Below are 14,543 nucleotides of genomic sequence, written 5' to 3'. Positions count from 1 at the left end.
GCATCAGCTACCCCTGACATCCAGTAACACACACAGTTATGTAAAGTTCAAAAAATAACTAACATAGATCACTATGTCATATTTGGCTAACACAACCACTGTAAAAAAAAAAAAAAAAAAAGTGTATTATCTCTGGGTGTGGCCAAACTGAGTACTAACATGTTTTAAATTGTGACCTACCTGAGGGGAACACCCAAATCATTGAAGCAGGTGGTGCTGGGAAGAGGCGTGTGAAAAAACTCTGCACCTACAGAAATGCTGTACAACTTGGCTGTCTTCCAGCTTCATAAAATAAGGGAAACATCGTTCGTGCAGGTGCAATATAACTCATTTTGGCTGTGTGTGAAAATAAGACTTTATATCAGAAAGAATTACTTGCTCTAACATGATTTTGCTTGAGGTTGGAGTGTAGCTGAGGGAGAAGATATTAGCATTCTGGAACAAGCCTACAAGAAAAAAAAAAAAGAGCTGAGATGTTTCTGAAAAAAGGAAAGATTGAAATAATTAAATGTACCTTTTAAAAGTCTTTTTAATTCAATACAAAAGAAGTTAAAAAAAGAAAGGGTAAGCTGACAATTCTGGAAATTGAAACCTTCTGTCTGCAGAATGAATATAAAGCAAAGAATGGCTATGCATCTTCCTCTTCCTCCTCCTTGTTGTCCTCTCAGTGTGCCTTCAACTGTCCTAGCTGAGCTGTCTTTAATCTACCCCTCATCAAAGTAAAATAATAATATCCTTCTTTGGATTAGACACTTTGACTTCAGTTTTTTTTTGCAAGAAGATATTGTTATAGCAGTACCTATGACACTTATGTGCAATATATAAGTTGATTTTAGTGTAAATTAACAGCTAGCACTTCCATAGTGTATGACTGCTTTTGCAAAAGAATTTATTTAATGTAATTACAGAGTCCTGGGTCTTCTGGGTACATTACATATCTCCTGAGCAATATGATCTAAACTCTTGCAAACTGAACAGTGACTTTTCAGGTTCTGGTTAATACTCATGTTTCTGCAATTCAGAGGATCATTGTGCTGTCATATCCAGACGCTCGCTTTTGAAAGTGCCGAAGTTCATAAATCAGTTCTAGTTATAAGAATATCTTACATTGACCAGAAAGGCAGATTTGCTGGAAAGGAATGTTTATTTACCAACATCTGTTTAAAAGAACAGGCTACTGTCGATCGTGAATTGCACAAACTAAGCTGTGCTTGAAAGAAAACCTTTGAAGGCTGAAGCCCAATTCTACCTGCCCAGTTCTCTCAGATGACCCACACCAGGCATATTATTGCTTTTCTTGAAATACTGTTAATTTGTTTATTCCTGCTTGTGATCTGGAAGTAAAAAATATTTGGGTTTTTTTTTTTTTTCCTCCCTGTAATCCATATAATGTGTTTTGAAGTCGTGGGTGTATCACTACGTATTTCTGAAGGAAGTCCAGCTGAAATGCCTACAACTAAATCTTACAGTTAGAATTCCATTAAACAATGAGGTGCATTTAGGAAGCCAGAGAGAGAAAACACATTTAATAACCTGGAGGCTGGGTGCAACTTCGTGTTGCTTCAAAGTAGTTCCTATTTTAAATCCTAGTATTGCTTGAGGCCAAAACCTGACTTTATTACATTTCAAAATGAAAAAAAAAAACATGCACCTGCTTTTGTAACAGACAAAAAAAAAAATCTGATACTTACAGAAGGAATATATTGTGTAGATCATATAAGTCATCAGTTTAACAACAAAAACATGATAATTCACTCTCTGAGCAAAACAAAGCACGGAGGTTCAACTTGCGTTGGTTTACTGAAACAGTAGCACATTAAAAATGGCTATGACTTTACACCATGAAGGGGAACATCTGGGTCATCTTTCCAGCTCTGTGTCTGACCTGCTCTGTCACTTTAGGACAGATCTCAAAAAAGACTTTGTTATTACCATGCAAACTATAGGGAATGTTAAATATCTTGGGTCAGGTCTGAAAGAAATGCACTCAAACATATAAAGTCACATTCATGTGAGATTTAGACCCTTAACTGAAAGACTTTTAAAACTACTTCAAACTGAACCCACTCTATTTGCAGGTAATTTCATGATGAAAATAATCTGAAAGATGTGTGCCATTAATAGGACTTTACACTTCTGTCCCATAAAAGATTGCAAAGCTGGACCAGAGGAGAAGGAAAACTGCACAAGATGATACTCATTTAGTTTCCAGAAAACTTATCCTTTAGGATAGAATGGTTTATATGTACAGAGAAGAAAAGATTTTCCATCTGCCTGAGGGCTGCCAGAAACGATGAGTCTTTTCTATTTGCTAAAAGAATGGGAACAATTGAGGCTTTATGTATCAGTGAAACTCTGGGAAAAGACATCTAAATATTCTCATTCTGAAATTTCTTTGCCTGTATTTGTAACTTGGACTGTAGTTTCCATATTTTTTTTCAGACTGAAATTAATTTAAAAAAACTTAGAGCAATGAGGCTCAAACTTTTCTAGGCGGCAGAATATGGTATACAAGCACTCGCACATACATTCACCCACAGACACACATGCTATATTTGTAGATATTGTTATTTTGAGACAGAAATATAGTATATAGTGTTGGAGCATTCCAACAGTACAGACATACATTCTCACAATTCAGTGAAAATCATTTATATCTGGCCAAGCTACAAAGATTACACTGCAAAGATTTTTCAGTTAAACATAAACTTTTTTTATATTCCATTAACACTCCTAGTTGGAATTCCCACATGCACAATGTTTAATATACAAAGGGAATGAAAATTCTGATTCTGAGATTTATTAGTTTCAGAGGTGTACATAAGAAAGCCAAGGAATTTTTATTTGAAGACTCTCTGAAATGTGATCTGCAAGGATCAAATAGGATAGCTAGATTATATGACATGTTTAAATATGCACATATTTTAAACAGAAATCACATTTCTGTTACTACAGAAACACAAATCACAACATATTAAACAGAAATCACATTTCTGTTAGGATACTAATTCTTCGAGTAAAAAGTAGACACAATGCATCTAAATACATCCAGGATAGTGCTACAATCTGTGAACAAAATCCACATATTTCTAGAATATTTTTTGCCCCATTTTAATGGCTAGAACAACCAAAGTATAGGGCAGGCATACTTCAGCTTATATATTTGATAAAACCACTGTGAGAAGACCGGCGAAGGGGAAAATAATGGAAGAAAAGTTGTGACCTGCTGTGAGCTGGCACAGGCTCTGGGCTCAGTTTCTATGCAGAACGGCCACTCCACAGTACTGCATAATCTCCCAAGCTCAAAGACACCAGCAGTGGTTTTGGTCACATAGGAGACACAAAGGTTCTGAGGTGAAGGATGCTATTAAATTTTTATTTTTAATCTGACAGTTTGTTTTAGTGAAACAAACTATGGACAACTTACTTTTTTTTTTTTTATAATTTTTAATGTTACTTTTCCAGAAAGCACACAGTTAAATTGACAGGACTTCATTTGTAATCCACAGAACAATAGATGACCTGAGTAAAACTGTGTGCTATCCTCCAGATGTTGTGTTCCCTGAAACACCTGGAAGAGCCACAGGAGACAAGCAAGAATGACCGCTGCATTTGCTAAAGTAGCAGCTGTATATTCAGCAGGCAGAACACATTGCCCTACCTTCAGCACCTATCAGTTCCATGTTTTCTGAATTTATTGAACCCTTAACTTAGCCCATCATATAGCTACTGGCATGTTCTATTTCCCATGGAAAAAATCCTAGTGGTTCTTCTTTCCCTCAAGGAAAAATACTGTGAAACCACATTTGTAGCTTTTAGTGCTCAATTTAGTGCATATTCGACTTCAGGTGAGGACCTAACTGCTTTGCTGGGTTTGCACTTTCTCTTGCCTCAATCCTGTGTTTCTGTCAACCTCCAGTTTTATCTGGGGATGTGGGAAAAGTAACACAGCCATATTCCATCAAGAATTATTTGAAAAGAGCCATGTTATACAACACAACATTAGCAAAGGGACTTGAATTAGAGGTATATACATTCCTAGCATACAACTTACCAGCAACAGCTTAAAGCTTTTTGTGAGATTTTAATTAAATTGAATAAATATGTAGTACCAACAGCAGCAAGAGATTGGACTTCGTTCAAGACGCAGTGCCATTCCTTATGTTTTATGTGCATTACACAACATCTCTATGTTCAGCTATTGCTTCTGCCATATTAAAAGGGTTTAGTATAAATAGGAAGGTTTTCAATGCACAGACACATACTAGATACTTGAGAAAGTCTAACAAGTCTCAAAAGTAAAGATATAATTTTGCTCCATTTTTCCCCTTTAGTAATTTAAATTTTAATAAAGTCTTAAATATACAAGGTCTATGTAAAGCTGAAGTTAATTCCTTGGCTTCTGGAAGTCCCTCAGGTCTTATACAGTTTTCTCAAAGATTTAGTCTACAATAATTTTCCTAAAATCTCATGGTTTATTTGTTAAACCTTTTTACAGTGACATGGTCCCAGAATTTCAACTTGAAATGGTTTCATTTAGTGAGCTCTGGTTTTGCAATGATTTTTTTTTTTTTTGCTTACTTTTAAAAATTTGGATGCCAGTATGCACACTTTCTCATAACTAGTATATAATCACTTTTCTCATCTCTTTTTCCTTTTTGCTAGAAACCCCTCACATAATTCTGAGTTGTTCTAGATTCTCCAGCTCTCGAGAAACAAACCTGTTTCTTGGTTCCCAAATGTTCCATCTTTTGTTATTGGCGTACATTGTACAAACAAATAGTAGAAAGAGGCCCTGAGCATAGGATAAAATCCAAGTCAGTCATAGCTAAGTAATATTGAGTCAATCATTATGTTTGATCATCTTCTCTGCTGACATCCATGGCCATTAGAATTCCTTCTGTTTACCAATGGATGTGAGAAGCAAAATTAGCCTGCAGAAATTTAAAAGTACCAACCCTGTAGTTTATTCCCAGTGCAGTTACCACTCCATTTTTTTGCCTTATTCAGGCATGTTCAAAGACTACACTCTATTCACAGAGTCTCATTGAAATTAGTACTTTTCATAGAATCACAGAATCATAGAATGGTTAGGGCTGGAAGGGACCTTCAAAGGTCATCTAGTCCAACCCCCCTGCAAGGAACAGGGGTATCTCCAACTAGATCAGGTTGCTCAGGGCCTCGTCCAACCTGGCCTTGAACATCTCCAGGGATGGAGCAACGTATTTTCAATATAAGGCTGATAGAATTCAGCATTTAGTGGTTCTATTCTGTCTGGTTGAACAAGTTGTCACTAAAACAACAAAAACACCACAGAGTCACTAACTACTGGACTGGGCACTTCATTCTTCAAAATTCAAAGAAAAAAAAAAATCAACTTAGAAGTTTGTTTGAACCCAAACTGTTCTGAATCAAGGTAAAATTCTGCAAACAAAGTGGGTGGAAACTTTGGGGAGAAAACAATTTCCATAGTATCTTTTCAGAACAAATTCTTTCCACTTTTTTTTTTGATATAAATTTAATTGATTTTGAAATCGATGTAAATTAAAAAATAAAGAAAGGTTCAATGAAAACCAGAACTAAAGTGACATGACTCCCAATAGAGTTGTGTACTTTGTTCCCTATACCCTCTAGTGTCAGCTTGCCTTCATTTCTTTTGCCACAGTTACCTGAAAAGACAACAGCAGTGTTGTGACTAGTCTGCATTCATACATGTGCACTTTGATATTCTCACGCATGCAGCCTGATAGGAATCCTGGCTACCAAGCAAAATGTACACTGGGTGAGATCTGCTCCCTTGTCTTCAGCAGTAGCTCTAATTTGGGTCTCCTTTCTCTACCTGGATAACAGTTTTCGGAGAGCTTGTAGGAGCTTTCTTGTTTCTAGATAATGTATCATTCTTTCAGATCTGCTTGATATAGACAAATGAATTATTGCTGTAGTAAGGAAGCAAGAACAGAAATTCAGAGGACAGATAACACGATGCTGCATCTTTTGTTTCTGTAACTTTTAAAACACACTTATATTTTAAAATACAAATGTTTTCACACTTTTTCAGTTTGACTGAGAAACTGATGTATGTATAAATATATGTTGGAACACTTTCTGGCATTGCATCAGAGACATTCTTTGGAATCCTCTGCAGTTTATCGAAAAGGCCAGTAAGTGAACAAAAGCTGGAAATGAACTGAACTTTTTTTCCTGAGAATCGTTACCCTCCAGGTGTTTTTAGGAGTGTTAATAGAAGAAGGTAAAAAACCTGTTGCTCGTGTCCTACAGCTCTCGTCCAGGCTAAACCTAACCTGTAGCTAAAAGGAAAACTTCCCTCTAATGGATTATCAGTCACTTATCTTTGACAAGATGCAAATAAAGTTATAAATATTGCAAAAGAAAAAAATAACTAAACCCAGTTGGCTAAGAAATCTTTAAATGTTGGTGTTTCTGTTTTTTTTTCTTTAAATAAGACAGACATATTAAGAGTTTAAAATAGCATAAAGACGCTTACATACTCTTGAGAAATGTTTGTATGTGATAACACTGCTAAGGCTTTATGTGACTTTGAAAGCGTTTCTAGTATTTCCCTTAAAAAACTTAACATCCTTTTCATTTACAGAGCAGTTTGTTGTAGAAATATCCCCAGCAGAGGGAGTGGCTCCTCTGTTTGAGATGAAGCCTGAAAGATTAGCAAAAGCAAATTTTTACTTTTGTTTTACACAGGAAAAATAATGTTAAATATAGTAATTTATCTAAATGTCAATCAAAAAAGCATTTTTACTCTCTCTTATCAGTATGAGTGAGTATGACTCAGGAGTTTCCTTCTATGGCCCATTTCCCTCAGGGAAGCAAGAAGGAGCACACAGTTGCATTAGAAGTGGAGAAAGCGTGCTGTGCTCAGTTTGCTCGGGGTCTGATGGCAGCTAATTTACGCTGAGCATCCTAAAGGCGTTTTAGGATAGGGATATAGCTCAGGGCTCAGGTCCTCAGCTTCAAGGGCTGCAAAAGCCTCCAATCAGTCAGTAACATGATTTTGATGGCAACCAGCTGCTTTTCCAAACATTCAAATCTTTGGGCATCTGGAAAAATAGGTAAATTGTTCCATAAATCATCCTCATGCCCACTACATCCAGTGTCACTCAGTTAATCTACAGAATACATTGAGTTTACCGCATACGTGCAGAGTGACATTATATCCCATGTATTGTTAGCCTGAGCTGGGAGTTTGATTTGTCCGTGTGGGACTATAAAGGCTCCCTGGTAGTATTGTCTCAAAAAATCCTAAGATCACTTGTTCTATTTAGTCATTAAGCCTTAACCGATCACAACGAGGTATCAAATCACAGCCCATACACTGACAAGGGACATAAGGTGTAGAAAGAGTGTTAGTAAACATAGACATTCTTTATACAACCATAGTGGAAACTGGTTTGGATCTCCAAACCTGGTCATTTCCTCAGTCCACTGTCTTATAAGTATAGTATTTACTCAAAAGTCTTCTGATGGGTCCATCCTTTAATTTTGTAATTTAAGTAATTTTGTGCCTCTGTGGAGCAATAAGTTTTGTGGGCGCAGCTTGACACAATTTCTTAAAATTATATTTTAAATTCTTTTTTTTAAAAAAACATTTCTTCCTAAAGGAGCAGGACTAGGATTATAATACCTTTACCTATGATGGAGAAACACCAGTTATATTTTTAAAGGTTTTTAAAAATATTTTGATTGACTTAACTATTTAAAAATAATCATAGAATCATGGAATCATAGAATGGTTTGGGTTGGAAGGGACCTTAAAGATCATCTAGTTTCAACCTCTCTGCCTCAGGCAGGTACACCTTCAATAACCCTATTGGGGAAACCAATCGTGATAAGGTTAGCTGCTTGTTCTTAGTATCTTTGTGTGATTATCATAGCTACAATAAGCTCCTTATGTACATCAGGAAGCATGTAAAGTGCACTGTGATTGGAAAGGTAAACATTGACATGGAGCCACTGAAGATATTAAGAGTCAACACCTGGGCTATAGCTGAGGAACATAAGATCAAATAAGAGGAAACACAACAATAACATTTGTATTTCCACAGACCAGGGGCTGCTCTTCATGCCTAGCTTTCTGACAGACAGTAGTGGATGTTTATAGCACTTGCAAAAAGATTTTCTAGCCCCCCCTTTAGTCTTGTGCATATCTGGACTATAGACAAATCTGGGCCATGCTCATTTTCACCTCTTCACCATGCTCCTCTCCTCCTCTTCACCCAGACAGTAGGGACAGGTTCCAAAAACCTCTGTGCTCCAAAGAGCATTATAGGACAGAATCTCTGGAGAGGGACTTTGCCATGCTCATGGTTTGCTTAATAGGAAAAAAAAAGAATGAAAATCTGTCTCTGACACATTAGACGCCCTATGTTCTCAACAGGTACTCTGGTGTATAAAACAGGAATGTGAGCTTTACACACTCTAGCATATAAAGAAAGATGTAAATAACATGTAAAAGAAATCTATATGCACATTTCCAAAATCAAGAAAATTTCTACTGAAAACCACCTACAATCTTGGTGTTTGTGTTTTTTGTTCTAAAACCTGAGCTGATTCTTCAACTCCAGTCCCCTAGAGAGAAGTCTTTTCCTTTAAAATCCCTCAAGATTTATGTTTGTTCTCCCAGCTTCATGAGGCTACTCTCATTCCTCCTGACCATAGTATAAGAGGGACTGAAATATCTTTGCTTGATACTTGCCTTTTTAAGTTACAGAAGAGAAAAGACAGAAGGGCATCAGTCTCCTGTTTACAAAATTTATGCACAAAAGCCGTTTTTTTTCAAATATGGTGAAAAACGTCTGCAGAAGTGAGAGGATAACATTTTCAAGTGGCTAAGTTTGGGGGGAGTTTCCATAGTTTTTCAGGTGTTGATAAAAAAAAAGGCAATGCAGAATTTGCCTATCTTAGTAGCAATTCTTCTCTGAAAGGGTTGTCAGCCACTGGAATAGGCTGCCCAGGGAGGTGGTTGAGTCCCCATCCCTGGATGTGTTTAAGAATAGGGTGGATGATCTACTTGAGGATATGGTTTAATGGGGATTAGGGATGGTTGGACTCGATGATCTCTAAGGTCTTTTCCAACCTAGAAATCTATGAATCTATGAATTTTGTACCACTATGAACACTGAAGTTTACAGCTTGCTCTGGGAGAACTGAACAAATACAGCTCTGAGCAGGTGCCACTGATACCACAGACAACCATCTTTTAAGGCGAAGAGTGACTAAAAAAAAAAGTGCCAGATATTCTCTTCTTGGGTCACAGCACTGGATATCAGAAGAGCTGTTTTATAACAAAGAGTTGTTGTAGCTTCTGGCAAGAACATGTCTATGGCCCCAAATACTCAAGTTGGCCATATCAGTCAGGAAGAGGTGGCTTTTCAGCAGAAAACAGGCAGGTGTGCGGTCCTTTATCACCCATCTTACTCAACATCCATCATCATCCTATAAACCACCCATAGTTGTCTGCCTATATAGTTGTGTTCTTAAGGGAACATTAGGAAAATGGCAAATGTTTTCAAACAGCCTTTCAAAATCCCCAGCAGGCACACATGCTGGGTAACAATGTCGGTACAGTAGTTCTGAATTGGCAATGGGGATGAAAACTCTACGAAAGGCAACTTTAAGGAACAATAATATTGATGATATTGAGTGATGACAGTGATATTCATAATTGATTTTAGTCAGCTAGGGATACAATATTTAGGAAGAGGGCATGCAAAGCTTCCACTGCTTTAATGCATATACTAGAATGCAACTGCTGAAACAGCTAGTGCTCCCAGCAGCTAGAAAATGTGAAAAACATTTGCTGCAGTTGTTGAGAGGGATCACTGTGGACAGTGAGGAGTGCCTCAGTAATCAAGACCTAATACATTTGACAAGTTTCCCAAGGACTCCAGAAGATGGATATACTCCTTTCCAGGGCTTCTCCTGTGGGACTCCAAATTTACAAGCACTATTTTTTGTTATTCTCCCCAAACTCACTGATCTTCGCTACCAGCACTACCCAGCTGTTCAGAAATACTTCCCAAGGCCTGTGGGGCTCTTTCACATCCAAACACAGCAGTACGGCCTCCTGTAGACAGCCTGCTAAGCAGTCATTCAGACAAGAAGTTTATGAAGGATACAGAACTTAAGAGCCTTAAAAGGTTCACTGTCCGAATGTTGTAGCTATATAGTCACCACCTGCTCTCGTGCTCTCAACTGGGAGCTCTTGAACCCTGTTATTAAGGATTTTGAAACCAAAGGACAGACAGAGAGTTGTCAGCTAGCTTCTCCCCTGCAGTTTATGTCTTAGGCCTGGATCTACAGCTACCATAGCAATCAAAGCATTTTAAGGACCTTCAAAAAACTACAAAAGGTCCTCTTAGTCCTTAAGTAAAACTCAAAACCACATTTTTCGTTGATTTTATCTCCAGCCCATCACAGTATTTTGACTGAATTACCAGACTCTTGCTGAACAAGCTCATGTAACTGGCAGAGCTAAAATTTCCATCTAATGTACAAAAATAGATGTTTTCATCAGTTTTAAACATTCTGATGTCTAAACGTGAAACTTTTTTTGCTATGTTAAGGAAGAACGGATACATGGAACTTTCTACCACAATGAGTTCTTCAAGTTTCTTGAAGACTTTCCCAAGCAGAACCACATAAGCTCAAATTTCACAGTCAAAAAAAAGGCAGGCTAAACTCCATTACCAATTACAATACCTTTGATGACTCCATAGTAGTCACAGATAAAATCAGGTTAGGGAAAACAAGTTCATGTCTTTTGAACTGGAAAGCGCATAACAATTACTTACTAAACAATTAAAAATTATTAATTATACCACTGGATGTAGGTCTTGCAGGACTTAAGGAATATGCGCTCCTTGCACTTGTATATACTCATTAATCACAGTCTGTTACTGTAATTTTAATGAATGTTTATCTTATTTTCTTTGTGTAATCCAATTACTTTTGTTTTTTTAAATATCGTCAGGGATCTCTTTGTCTCCAACATCCTGCCAATCAGCCCCCTTTAGATGTGAACAATTCAATTCATTATCATTAAGTTCCTACTTTTAATCCCACTTCTGGGGGAACCATTGAAAGAAAATCCAGGAACAGAAGTCCTTGCACAGCAGGGGGAATGAAATGTGTTCTGAACACCTGAGCAATTATGTGCAACAGTTCTCCAGAATGGTGCTCTAATGTCTTTCTAAACTTGTACCACATTAACAATTAGATCATCTGTCATTTCTGCTTTAGTATTAAATTAATTGCAAATTGACTTTAGGATTGAGAAAAAAAATCAAACTGCTAGAGTGAATCTAAGCATTTTGTGTTTGTTTATGTTTTAATTGGCACATTGCACCTGTCCAAATTATTTCTGTGATGCAGATGCCATTACTACAATCCCAGTAGATTATGACAGCCCCTCATATTAAAGACAGGAAAAATCAACACACCAGATTTAGTGAACAAGGTATTTCTAACACCTGCAGACATTTTCATGAGACACACATATAACTATGTACTTAGACTAGAAGACCAGTAAATAAACAACAGCATGTTACTTTTACCAAGAAATCTAGGATGGTAATTATAAAGGCAAGTATTTAAAAGCATAAATAATTTAGTAAATTAGAGACTAGAAGGCAGCCATGATTCCCCAGGACTGCCAGAGTAAACATTAGGCAACTGAGACTCTTAAAGAGCATGACCAAGGATTCTTTGTTAACAGAGATAAAGGAAGAAAAGACGAGCAGCACCGTGAGCATTGTAGACTCAGGTCTTAGAATCCAACCAGCAGCACTAATGTGGTGCTAGACCTAGACTAAATCTGCCGCCCTGCCTTGCTGATATGGCCACACTAGTTCTGGTGTCACTTGACAATGGTTTAGGGATCTCAGTATTGAGCAGCACGGCTTAGGTGCCAGAGTGCTTGTTCATACAGCCAAGATGAGAGTAAGCGAGTGTCTGTCACCCAGTGACACAGCAAAGGTCTGACAAACAGGACAAGGAAGGCTACAGTTCGCTGAAAAGCCAGGCTGACTATTTTCCCAGCTGATGCATACTTTCCTTGAGAGCATTCTCTTTTCAAATTTTCAGCATGTTTTCTGCTTAAAATAAAGTCAAATTATAATAAAAATTTTATGGGACAAAAATTCTGGAATATCATAAATTCTCTGCAACACTGGAAGACAAAATATTTGAGCCTGACAACCAGAGAGCGTGGAGTTGGAATTCTTATTTTAATCTTGGTTTGTGCTTAGACATTTTTCTGGCTGCTGCTGGCCAGCCTTCTAACTGCTGGCATGCCACTTTGTAAGCGTCAGGTTTCTGCAGTGCCCCACCTGACAAGTGGAGAAATATGGTTTTTTATTACTGTGTCTTTTAGTCAACATCTTCTGATATAACAAAGTTTGGAAATAACATGATCCCACTGCCCGACAAAGACAGTGAGCGCTTACCTATCTGGACTGGAAGGTTGTACAAGCCTTATCCATCTCAGTTTGCTTGACTTCTGCTGACTACTCAGAGACACCAAATCTGTTGCTACAGTGACAAATTGAGATAGCAAATAACCAATCAGGTGACAAGTGAAGCAGCCTGTCTTCTAAAACCTCACTGGGGATACACACAACTCTGATAATAAGATCCTGTTTAGTCTTGGAAACTGGATGGTAGTCTACTGCAGAAGTTCTGGTGAATTCAGCTTCTCAATGTTCAGCATGTTCGTAAGCCTGTAGAGTTCACAAGTTCCTTGATTTTTCACCCCTTGTACTTTTTCCAGTTCTTTATTCAAATCTAGTAACACATACACTTGACTAGCCAGTGGTTTTTCTTACTTTACTTGCAATACTCTCTTCTTTGTCTTTCTAAATATACTTCACTCAACTTTCCTTACCTCTCTCCTGTCTCTTGAACTCTCAAATCAAACAATGGTAAAACTCATTACTTTTTAAATTCAGTCAGAGGTAGTTTATGCCAATGTTTTTTCTTGCCAGCTATAGGTTATTTGGTTTGCAGTTGAGGGAATGAGAAAGAGGCAGATGGGTTCCTTGACATTATCCAAAGTACTGTTGATGATTTATAATATGACAACATTTTTTTTTTTGTAGTAGCAAGCCATCAAATTATGTCTTCCTACCTCCTATGTGGTAATAGAGACTATGGCATCCAATTATTATTACCCAGCTGGCTTGAATTGAATTGAATGTAATTAACTAATTAACTAAGGTTTAGACCCTGCCTACAAAAGGCGGGCCACTTCCTCCTGGCTGTGGAAGATGCAATGACATCCTTGGAGCTGTAGCCCAGGTTGGTGAGTAACAAGAGGTTCCTTGGTACATCGTGGGAGAGAGCTGAACTAAAAGGTGCCAGGAAATAATGCAGGATTCCCTTTTCCTCTGTCAGTCCTGTTTCTGATTCCTCATTACTTGGTGCTTTGCTACCTATCTGAGGAGTCAAGGGTAAACTCCCTGTACCTTGAGTAGCAGGTTAGCAAAGGTACTTTTAACATTAATTCAGGAAAGCAGCAGAGACAGTCTGGAGTCCCTGCAGAAAGATCAGAAGCAATAATTGCAACATGAGACTGGGAGACAGGACAGTGGAGTTTTCCCGTGTCCAGCTGGAGAAGAAAGGAAGAAGTTCCTGACCTTATAGGTTGGTCTATGGGCCAGGTTTGGACTTCTGTCTCTTGGTCCATCTGATCAACTTTCACCTTCTGTGGAGTATAATGGTGCCAGTGCTTACCAGATAGTTATCTGTTCAATTTGTTAACTCCATCACTGTGTTGTCACACACCCTCTTCCACCTCTCATGTCACTGGCTCCACCTGCAAGTAACATGTGCTAGCCATGGGCACTTGCCATGGTAAATGTGCCCTGCTTGACCTTTCCAGCTCTTCCCTCTTCTCCGGTGGAGTGAGGAAGGGAACTTCATTGTTGTTTTTTCCTGAAAACAAGCTGAGAATCTGAGGAAGTTAGCAGTTTCTCATTGACAACAAACACTTCATTCATTTAAGAACCTGTTTTTCAAAACAGTGCATGGGCTGTGATTATTTTTCAATCCAGGCCTGCCATTCCCTCCCATTGCAGAGTACAAACTCTTTAGTATTTCACTGAGTATAAAAGTAATTTAGCGAGAGATTCTTCATCAGCATGGGTTGTGCATGACAGGCAAGTCAAAGGTCAGTGAGCAGATAGGAAAAAAAAATGAATTGGTGCCCCTAACTGGTTAAGAAACAAGCCTTTGTGAACTATATCTGTTTCAGCAACAAAGCTAGGTAGGCATTTTGGCAAAATATAACATCTACTGATTATGGGAAAGGTTTTAGGAAAACGGATATTTTAGGATCCACACAAAGAGTTCTCCAAACCCAACACACCCACTGATTTGAAGACTTCCATACTAAAACTAGAGTCAGTCCAGATGAGAAAGAAATTGTAAATGGGCTCCTCACGGAATCGATCTGTGACCCTGACACTTCCACAATGATAAGCAAGCCAAGGCAGAGAAAAGTTGATTGTTTT

The sequence above is a fragment of the Tauraco erythrolophus genome, chromosome 3, assembly GCF_009769465.1.
Source record: "Tauraco erythrolophus isolate bTauEry1 chromosome 3, bTauEry1.pri, whole genome shotgun sequence".
Classification (NCBI taxonomy): domain Eukaryota; kingdom Metazoa; phylum Chordata; class Aves; order Musophagiformes; family Musophagidae; genus Tauraco; species Tauraco erythrolophus.
Note: the sequence above shows the minus strand (reverse complement) of the source record.